Source organism: Chiloscyllium plagiosum, chromosome 6, assembly GCF_004010195.1.
Source record: "Chiloscyllium plagiosum isolate BGI_BamShark_2017 chromosome 6, ASM401019v2, whole genome shotgun sequence".
Classification (NCBI taxonomy): domain Eukaryota; kingdom Metazoa; phylum Chordata; class Chondrichthyes; order Orectolobiformes; family Hemiscylliidae; genus Chiloscyllium; species Chiloscyllium plagiosum.
In genome coordinates this window covers 114,216,814-114,227,857 of record NC_057715.1, presented here as the reverse complement: position 1 = coordinate 114,227,857, position 11,044 = coordinate 114,216,814, and the positions used below count along the sequence as shown (strand labels likewise).

Genomic DNA, 11,044 nt, shown 5'->3' with positions numbered 1-11,044 from the left:
CTTGTTCTTGTGGGGGACGGCCGCAGGGGGTCCCTGCACTGGTTGCTTCCTCCCAGTCCCCCTCACTGTCACCCATCTATCTGCCATCTTTGGAGTTACTACTTCCCTAAAGCTCTGATCTATGACCCCCTCTGCCTCCCGAATGATCCTAAGTTCATCCAACTCCAGCTCCAGTTCCCTAACGCGGTCTTGGAGGAGCTGGAGATGGGTGCACTTCCTGCAAGTGTAATCAGCAGGGACGTCCATGGCATCCCTCACCTCATACATGTTGCAAGAGGAACATTGCACTGCCTTCACTGCCATCCCTCTGAAAGTAACCTTTCTTTAAAAAAAAAAGTCCATTTCCTGGTTTATACTATGCCCTGTTTAAGAAGTCCTCTTTGGGGGCCTGTAAATTACTCAACAAGATTTCTTCCCATACTTTTTATTTCCACTCGGATTAATTCAACATTTTGGTCTCTACTGCCAATATCATTTCGTAATACAGCCTTGGTATCATTCTTAAAAAAGCAACTCGACCTGCTGCTGCTCCTTGTCTATCCTTTTGGAGCATTGAATGTCCATGGACATTTAATTCCCAGTTCTGATCTCCCTGTAACCACATTTCCCTAATTCCCACCAGATTGTCCCATTTATCTCTTTGTTCTGTCAGCTCATCAAGTTTATTTGAATCCTGTGTGCATTTAGGTACAAGGTTTTTAAATACGTTGTATTGATTTATTTTTCTCAATATTCTCTTGTACACCACGCTTTTCACACTCTCCATCCTTAGTTATTAATTCCTGATAACACTAAGTCTCATCTTAATTATTTATTCCAACTTTGAACTCACGTTTTGATCTTCTATGATTCCTTCACTCACCATGTTCATAAGACTGGCCCTGCCAGTTTATCCTATTGACCTCTGCTTTCTGCTCATTTTCTGATCTATTGCTAACCAGAGGCAAATGGTCCCCAAACCTTATTCTCTACCTTAGAGTAGAAATATTTCATGAACACGGGGCATACTTCAATTTGCAAGTTGTCTTTAACGCAAATCTGAATGAAATGATAACGTGAAAACTTTGAAGTGTGTGTCAAGTTTAAACTTGAAAAAAGGCTTCCCCTCAACAGCTAAATTCAGTAGGACTAAAAAATTACGACAAAGGTTCCTTCAGCCCATTGTGTCTTTATAAGCTGGAAGAGAGCTTAAACCAAGCATAGAGGAGGTTGCTCCTTTGCATGTATCAGCAACTTCTTTGTGCCAGTTGAAACTGGAAGGAAACTTCCATTTCACATCCAATGGCAATATCCAGACCACCTCTTCTGTCTTGTTAAACAATGCAGAAAAATATATTCTGTGAATTTGATATCTTGGAGGACAGGAAAGTTGCAGGAAAAGTTCCTCTGACTGGAAATTTTTAATATGGAAGAAATGCAAGCTAAGAGTAGGATTTTGTTACAGGTTACTGGGTCAACACAAGGGAAGGGACTGATGGCTTGGAGTAGACTTGAAAGATGTGCAAAAACCAAATTATTGTAATGAGAAACTTGGAATTTAACATGAATTTGGAAAACCCAAGTGGTTTAGAACCAGAGCTGGTAAATGTTATCCGTGACTGCTTCCTAACTCTGCACTTAACGGAAGCCACGAGAGAGAGACGGTGCTCATCTTGACTTGATATTCATAAATGAATCAGACAACTTACAGGAAATGCAAGTCGTATCACACTGGGGGACAGTGACCACAGAATTGTCAAGTTTAATGTGATCTGGGGCTCCGAGCCACATATATAAAAGGGCTAATTTCAGGAATGAAATGCAAGCCCTAGCCAAGCTGAAAGAGCTTAAGACAAATTACTCCCGAGGGTTGGATGGAATTTTTCCCAGAGTGTTGAGGGAGACTAGTGAAGCAATTTGGGAGGCATTGACAACACAAGGGGTACCAGTAAATGGGAACCTGGCTAATGTGGTATTCATTTTCAAACGTTTAAAGTGAGGGAAGTATTAAAAGAAGTAATGTGTGAGTATGGTACTTCAACACTTCAGACTGCAAAACGAGCACCTTTGGAAGGATAATGCTGGGCATGCCAGACAAAGAACTAACCAGTCAACATTCTCAAGTTGAGCAAATGTGACCCTGAATAGATTTGTAAGCATATTTAAATATGAAATAGAGTAAAAAAGTATGCTGTAAATCATGCCCTTGAAAATCATGTAGGTTTGTGCAAAAGAAAAGTTAACATGGTGATCAGAAAAACATGCAAGACTTGAAAAAGAGCATAGTGAGAAACAAATGGGAATAATCACGCTGTCAGAAGAAAACTAAAGTGTATTAAAATGGCAACTTCCATTAACTGCAATTATTATTGGTATCACAACAAATTATGAAAAGTTTTGTCTGAAGAGTGAGATCGAAATGTTGAGTTTTCATGGGAAAATGTCAGAGCTTTTGGGGCCTAGGCAGCTGAAGGTTTGATTGGAATTGAAGAAAGAGTTAAAATTGAGGATGCATGGGGAGGGTGTGGGCACGAGAACTCAAATATCTGTACATAAATGGAGGTAAGAAAAGTTAAGATACAGGAAATATTTGAGTCAAGGTTGGAGCCACTAGGCCAGTTGGTGTATGGAGTGATAAATGAATGAGTCTTAATGAGTGTTAATAGGATTTTGAATGACCTTAATTTAGGCAGGTTAAAGGGATGACCATGAGAATTTTGGTAAAGTGAGGTGTAAAGGTGGTAAATACGTGATACCAGTTGTGGCTGAGCTGTGGTACTGAGATGTAGGAGAGAAAATGGGTTTGATGAAGAACTTTAAGATGGGAGAAATTCTGCATTCTTGTGCTCTTATGATCACTGATAAATTGTGCCCTCTCTTAATATATGTTCAGATCCAGGCAACCTCTGCTGTAAGTACAGCTGCCTGAAAGCACCTACGCATGCCATGTGCTATCCGACCCTTTTGTAAATTGCCTGCTTACAACACAGTTCTTTTCTGTGCTTCCAGTTACTTGTGCTGGAGCCACTTGACTTCTTGCCACTCTTGATGGCTGGTGCTGAGTCCCTCAGGCCTTCCATTTTGGATTTCAGCTATTAACACTAATGTTGTGCTAGAAATCAACATAATGGATGTTCCACATCTTCTAAATGGAGGCAAATCCTTAAAATTTAATCCATTCTTTGTTTTGAAGAAAAATGCTACAAACATCTGCTGCAACGTGGACAAAAAGACTTTCTTAAAAAGAAATGTGGGCTTGAGTTTGCTATGTGTTGCTCATCGGATTTCCTCTGTCAGATTCATGTTTGCTGAGAAATACATTTTTTCTTATGAATAAGAAAGCATGACTTCAAAAGGATTTGGATAGTAATTAGATCCATGTTTATAGTGGCAGATGACCTGTGTCTGCTTGATACAATGCTTGTTGTGTTTCACGCAAAAGCATTTTATGCAGTTAACTCCTAAAATCAACATACTTATCGTTCTTTCGTATTATTTCTGACTCCATGAAGTTAGCCCACTCTTTATTGTGGCACACCTGTGAGTCATTTCCTACATCCTTACTACCAATATCCAAGACTATACTTGCTGCTAATACACACAAGCTGGATACATCCAAGGTGGAATTTTATATTTAATGTATAAAGTCAGCCTTTGAATCAACTTAAGACATATGAACAATTAGCAAGGATGGTGTGGTGGGGAGTTGAAAGAGATTTGGGAAGCAATTGGCAGATGAATGAGCTGAAAGAATTCGTCAAGACATTTTCTCATTCATTCTAACGAGCTCCAAGTGGGAGTTTGTGGGGTACCTCCATTTTAAAAAGCTTTTATGTTTGTGTTGCAAAATTTTCTTATCATAAATCCCTGCTTTAGATCAGTCAGTTTTTGTAAAGTTACATAAGCACAGTTAAATGTATCTACAATAACATAATCCTCGATTGTTAGTTTGGAAGAAGCCCATTGTATGTGTGCTGGCATTTGATCAATTCACTTAGTGCTATTCCCCCACCTTCTCCATGTAACTGCACATTATTAATTTTTAGATAACAAGTGTGAAAAATACTTACTGCAAATCTGTGCAATCAGCTACAGTAAGGTACATGAATTAACAGTGCAAATAGTTGTAGGTGGCAACTATATAATTGTGATTATTGTTAGGATCTCAGCTGATGATTATTACTTGACAATCAGATCCCAGACGGAAATCTGGCTTGATACATCATCTGTTTTATGTTATTGAGGTGATTGCTCACTGAAACAGAAGCGCACAATTTTGTGGAACCAGTATAAAATTCTATTTTCTTATAACACAATTCAGTTTTAAATACAAAGTATGATCCTATCAGTCTCGGCCTAGATTTTATGCTGAAAAGCATTTAAGGTGTGAGCTGTCCTGTGTGAGATTGTCTGTGCCACAATGGTCAGACTGATTTGAATCTTACATGGATTCATGCAGTTTTTGAACAAAGTAAAATGTAATTTTGCAAGTACAAATTCACACCGCAAACTTGAATTGAATTGTCACGTGTACAGAGGCACAGTGAAAAGCTTTGTCTTGTAAGCAAGACAGGCAGAATGCTTAGTTAAGTAGCGTAGATAAGTAAATAAAAGTAAAATAGAGGCAAAAACAAAAACACAGGTACAGGCGAATGGTGAGTTTGAGTCCATTCAGTATTCTAACAACAGTAAGGTAGAACCTGTTACGAAACCAGCTGGTGCATGTGTTCAGGCTTCTGTATTTTTTCCCTGATGGTAGAGGTTGTAGAAAAACATTGCCGGGGGGGTGGGATGGATCTTTAAGAATGCTGGTGGCCTTTCCTTGACAGCGGGCCTGGTAGATGGATTCGATAGATGGGACGTTGGTCTTTGATTGTCTGGGCTGAGTTCACCACTCTCTAACAGTCTACGATCTTGAATGGTGCAGTTGCCACACCAGGTAGCGATACATCTAGACAGAATGCTCTCGATGGCGCACTTATAAAAGTTGGCAAGGATATTAGCTGTCATGCCAAATTTTCTCAGCTGCCTGAGGGGGAAGGGACATTGTTAGGCTTCATGCTCCCCTGAGTATAAGGTGGGAGTGGGGGTTATGAGTGTTTGTGAGAGTGTAAAGGGGTATAAGTCTGAGAGTGTGTGTGTGTGAGCGTATGAGAGAGGGTCTGCATGGGTGTATGGGTCTGTAGGAGTGTGTGTGTGTATCTGTCAGTGTATACTGCAATGGAGTCACCTGTAGTGTGATTTGAATCCAAGGTTCTGGGACCTTGCGTTCATGTCATACCACAGATGACCCCATTGCAGTATACACACAGACGGACGTGTGTGCACCGACAGGTGCGCATGCACACTCTCCGACACCCCTAATTCCTGTCTTCCAACCCCCCACGCACGCTGACATACACACATACACATATATACACCACACGCACACATACACATGCACGCGTGCACACACACTCACGCATGCGCGCACGCTCATGCGCGCACGCACGCTCATGCACGCACGCACGCACACATACACATACACGCATGCGCACGCATTTGTACTGCAGAATTACATTTTATGATACTCAAAACTGCATGAATCCATGTAAAATTGTGTAAATCCATTTTTTAGATTCTAATCAGTCTGACCGTTGGAGCACAATTTCACATGGCAGCTCACACCTTAAGTGCATTATCTGGGCCGACATTGTAAACATTGTGATTTACATATGAAAGAACTGAAACCAACATTGTCATTCTTAAAGATGAGAGACTTAACAAACAATCCAGGTCTTTTTCAATATGTAATTTCAATTACTTTACAATGCAAAATTTTGCTATAAATTCTATCTTACTATCTTATTCTCCACAACCACCTGATGAAGGAGCAGCGCTCCGAAAGCTAGTGCTTCCAAATAAACCTATAACCTGGTATTGTGATTTTTAACTCGAGAAATATGGATGCGTGGTGACAAAGGCTAAGAACTGAACATCCCAGAGTAATTATTCTTTAAGAAACACAGGCAAAACAAAAAGGTAGTGTGGCATTGTTGGTCAAAGATGAAATCATGCAGTAGTGAGAGAGGATTTGGTAGTACAAAATTTTAGTATTGTTTAAAAAGGATATATTTTATTGAAGCTCTGCATCTTGAATTAATCAGGCCATTATGCAAGAATATTAATTTAAAGGAAAAACAACCAAGTGAGACCATGTCAATGGGTTGGCAAATTTGCTCTTGTGGTGTTGCCATGCAGAATGCACTTGTTAATGCTGACTGACAGTTAACTGCCAGGCATGTTTAAATTTTAAACTGAGCAGATTCACTCTGACTGTGGTCTTCTCATTTCCCCTGAGAAATTTACCAACGAATGACTGTCCCCTCTCAAGTTGAAACATAGACCGCGTGCAAATTCTTTTCATTGCAAAATATATCAGTATGTGTCGCTTTTTAGTACATATGAACACCATGTTGCGCGCCTTACTGACCATCCTAACTTGGTTGTCAGTGTAATTCTTTGCCAACTCAGGATTATCCAGCCAATGTTGTCAAATTGTAGAATCTTGTCTCATGTTGGACGCCTTTTGTGAGCTTTGCGGTTAGTACCTTGCTTGTTGTGAACAGTTGACAACATGTGGTTTGGTATGATCTGCCAGTCTTTGGGACTTTTGGCCAACATGCCTGGCATCACAGTGGCACTGAAGTTCACATACAATAAGATTATGATGGGCACTATGCTTTTGGTTTGCTGCCACCAACTGGACACTGGCAGACAGCACGTTGATACTGTTTAATAGCATTGTGAAACAGCTGATTTCACCTGTTGCTCAAGCATTTGAGATACCTGACTCTCCCAGTAATCTGAGGTAGACTGAGCACTTGTCATGGCCGCGAGTGTCTGCCTTTGGGTTTTATCCAAGACCTGGATAGTATTCAGGCTTTGGCTGACAAATGGCAACTAACACAAATTCACACTACGTTCATCTTCATGAACTTACCCATTATCCCTTGACTTTCAATGGCATCACCATAACAGAATGTTCCACTGTCAATTCTCCAGCAAGTAGCTCACCACCACTTCACCAATATCTGTCTACCATCCACAAGGCCTGGATGAGTCCATCTGCAACAACAATCAAGAAGCTTGACACCATCCAGGACAAAGCAGTCTGTTGGTTTGGCACCATTGGTGTAAACATCTGCTTCCCCTTCCTCCAATGCTTAGTATGTACCATGTACAAGATGGGCTGCAGAAATTCACCAAGTTTCCTTAGACATACCTATCAAACAATGACCACTACTACCGAGAAGGATAAGGGCAGCAGAGACATGGGTATGCCAACACCTGCAGGGTACCCTCCAAACCACTCACCATCCTGACTTGGAAATATATGATCGTTTCTTCACTGTTGCCAGATCAAAGCCTTGCAAACTCCCTAACAACATTGTAAGTGCTCTTGCACTTAATTGACTATGGTGATTCAAGAAGGCAGCTCATCACCACATTCTCAAGGGGAACTTGTGGTGGGCAATAAATTGTGACCCAGCTACCAAATGCGCACCTGCTGCATGGAAGATGAACATGATTGTCCCTTGAGCTCTAGCTTAATCTATTCTGTCCTTAACCCCTTCTATGGTATTTTCTTTCTGCAGACTGCAATTATATCTTAAACACTGCCAACCCTCCCCTTTTTGTTCTTTGTTGACTTCATTTTATATCCAACAATATTTAATTTCCAATTATAGTCATAGAGGTGTACAGCACGGAAACAGACCCTTCAGTCCAACTCGTCCATGCCTACCAGCTATCCCAACCCAATCTAGTCCTACCTGCCAGCACCCGATTCATATCCCTCTAAACCCTTCCTATTCATATACCCATCCAGATGCCTTTAAAATGATGAATTGTACCAGCCTCCACCACTTCCTCTGGCAGCCTATTCCACACACGCACCACCCTCTGTGCAAATTGGTGGCTGCACTTCCGACATCAATGTCTAAAATTCATCACCTGTATCTAAAAAAAATTAGAATGCCTTAAGGCCCTGAAAAGCACTGCATGTAGAACAGTTTTGGTTTTAAGCTTTACTTTCATGTTCTTGACATCATCTTGAAAGCTTTGATTAAATATAACTTGACAATTTTTCCTGGCTGTCAGCTGTTCATTTTATGTATTTTTAATTAAGTTGTTTTATATATTCAGTTTACTAGAGTAAATGGTTTTGTGTGTTTGCTCTGGCCAAGTTTATTGAAATGTAAACTATCTTCTCAGTCTGTACTTATCTTATTCTCGACCAGATATTTATGCGTTTTTAAAAAAGAAACTTCGCCACATGAATCAATTTTGAGTGTCTGTCTGATTTTAAAAATCACTGTTGTTAGGATTCGAAGGGGCTTATAACTTGCTTTTGGCTTGATGTTTATAGTTTCATGTTTGAGAATGAACTTCACTGTACTTGGTTCTCTCTTTGATACTGATGTATTATACAAATATGTTTGTGGGTGGCCTTGCTTTTATTAAACTTTGCAACAAGAAATGTTCCAATAATATATCCTTGGATTTAATAAACTTGTCCCTGGAATTTCAGCTGGCACAATTATTCCCATTTGGTATAAGTTGAGCGGATATAATTGGGCGTTCCATGGCTCTGTGGCCATTTGTCACGGGATGTTTCAAGTTGTATATGCAGTCAGGTTGGAGATTATGAACTTTCAATTACCTTGTCTGTAGCTCTTAATGCTTCAATAACTTCTCTTTGAAAGAAGCTATCACGACTAATGAAGAACTGCACCATAAAGCATATTGTATATGGTTCCAGACATGTGATGAGTTCTGTAAATATTGGTATAATGTTTGGAGTATGAGCTTCAAAATGGAGGTAGGTAGTGTATGGCTACTTGGGTGAAGGATTATTTTTAAAGTTAAGGTCAGCACGACCTTCCAGACCAGTCATTGTCACCATTTTGTCAGCTGGTGAATGAAGACCTTTGTGCTAATTATAGAAAATATTTGCACCACCGGGTTTATGATAGGTACAGTAAAAGTTTACTTTATTTTCAATTGAGAAGAATCTAGGATGAGCAAGTTTTTTTTCTTGGGGGGTGGGGGAATCAGTTCTGAAGGTACGTAGGTTATGTTTAAAAGTAGGTTTAGATTTCTCACCAGAAAGGGGAGTTCTGGGAATTTCAGGGAAGATGTAGCCTCAGCTGAAGAGTTTAGTTTGTCAATCTTTCAAGCCAGGAAGGTTTAGAAAGCTGATTATTAGAAATGAGAGTGTTTATGCCCTTGAATTTGCAAAAAGTTGATATCAGATTTGGAAAGGACATAGTGGATTTGCATGATCCGTGGCAAGGAAACAGACAGGAAGTTAAACACAACCCTGTTGAGTCTTGAGTCTCTATAATATTGTTAGAAAATAGACAAACTGTGTTGTAATATCATTCTAATTGTCCTCTGTTTAGCCTGTTGCTAATTTCATTAATATAACAAACCGTTTTTCAAGTGAGTCTGTGATTATCCATTCAAACTAACTAAAGAAACAGAAACTTACAATCTATCGAGCCAGGTTTCCACCTAGGATTGCCCAGTAGTGCCATCAGTTGAGTTCATGACAATGGCATCTCTTATTTTGCTTCTAGTAAAAGAATATTTGAAGATTAGGAAGAATAGAGAATAGAAGCAAAATACTGCAAATGCTGGAAATCTGAAATAAAAAGAGAAAATGCTGGAGAAACGTAGCAGGGCTTGGCAGTATCTGTAGGGGAGGTGAGAGAACAGGATAAATGTTTTGAATCTAATATGACTGTTCAGAACCAAATTTCTAACAATGGTGCTGTTGCTTCTTTCTTCACATGCTGCCAGACCTGCTGAGTTTCACCAGAATTTGCTCATTTTATTTAAGGTTAGAGAGTGGAGTTGAACAGGTCATAATTTTGTTCCTTGCGATCACAGAGGGCTTTTTTTTTCTTCCTTCCTCTGATCTGCTCCTTCCTTTTCTCATCAAAGTATTGAATTGCTATCAACAATACTCATTTGAAATTAAAAAGAAATAAATTGGGGCAAATGCGCTCAGCAAGTTGGGCAGCATCTGTGGAGAGAGAAGCAAAGCTCATGCATCAGTTCATTGTCCTGAAGATTAAGGTTTAAGGAAGGAATCTTTTTCCCTTAGCAGAGAGTTCAAAAACCAAGGGTCATAGATTGAATCTGAGTGGCAGATAGATTACAAGGGAATTGAAAAACTTTTTTTGTACAGAGGGTGGTTGGTGTCTGAAATTTGTCAGAGTTGGTGGTGAAGTACCTGGATCTGCATCTTTAGTGCTGTGAGCTGCAAGCCCATGGGGTGTGTGCAGGAAGATGGGATTCAAAAGAGCGTCTGGGAGTGTTTTGGTCAACATGGACAAGATGGGCTGAATGGCCTCAATCTGTGCTGTACCATTTAACATAGAACAGAGAAGAATACAGCGCAGTACAGGCCCTTCGGCCCTCGATGTTGCGCCGATCCAAGCCCACCTAACCTACACTAGCCCACTATCCTCCATATGCCTATCCAATATGGATATATGCCCATAAAGAGGGAGAAAGTGAGGTCTGCAGATGCTGGAGATCAGAGCTGGAAATGTGTTGCTGGAAAAGCGCAGCAGGTCAGGCAGCATCCAGGGAACAGGAGAATCGACGTTTCGGGCATAAGCCAAGGAAAGGCTGAGGCACTTGGGGTTGTTTTCATTGGAGAAAAGAAGGTTTAGGGGTGACTTGATAGAGGTGTACAAGATGATTAGGGATTTAGATAGGGTCGACAGTGAGAATCTTTTTCCACGTATGGGGTCAGCTATTACAAGGGGGCATAGCCTTTCCTGAAGAAGGGCTTATGCCCGAAACGTCGATTCTCCTGTTCCCTGGATGCTGCCTGACCTGCTGCGCTTTTCCAGCAACACATAAAGAGGGAGAGTCCACCACTGCTACTGGCAGGGCATTCCATGAACTCACAACTCGCTGAGTAAAGAACCTACCCCTAACATCTGTCCTATACCTAACCCCCCCCCCCCCTTAATTTAAATCTATGCCCCCTTGTAATAGCTGAAAA

The 11,044-nt window shown here is 40.5% G+C and overlaps 1 protein-coding gene across 4 annotated transcripts in view; it reads left to right on the top strand.

The window, feature by feature from the left end:
- uvrag (UV radiation resistance associated gene) overlaps positions 1 to 11,044 on the top strand; it is a 338,769-nt gene that overhangs the window by 183,112 nt on the left and 144,613 nt on the right. The gene's annotated exons all lie outside the window — the stretch shown is intronic.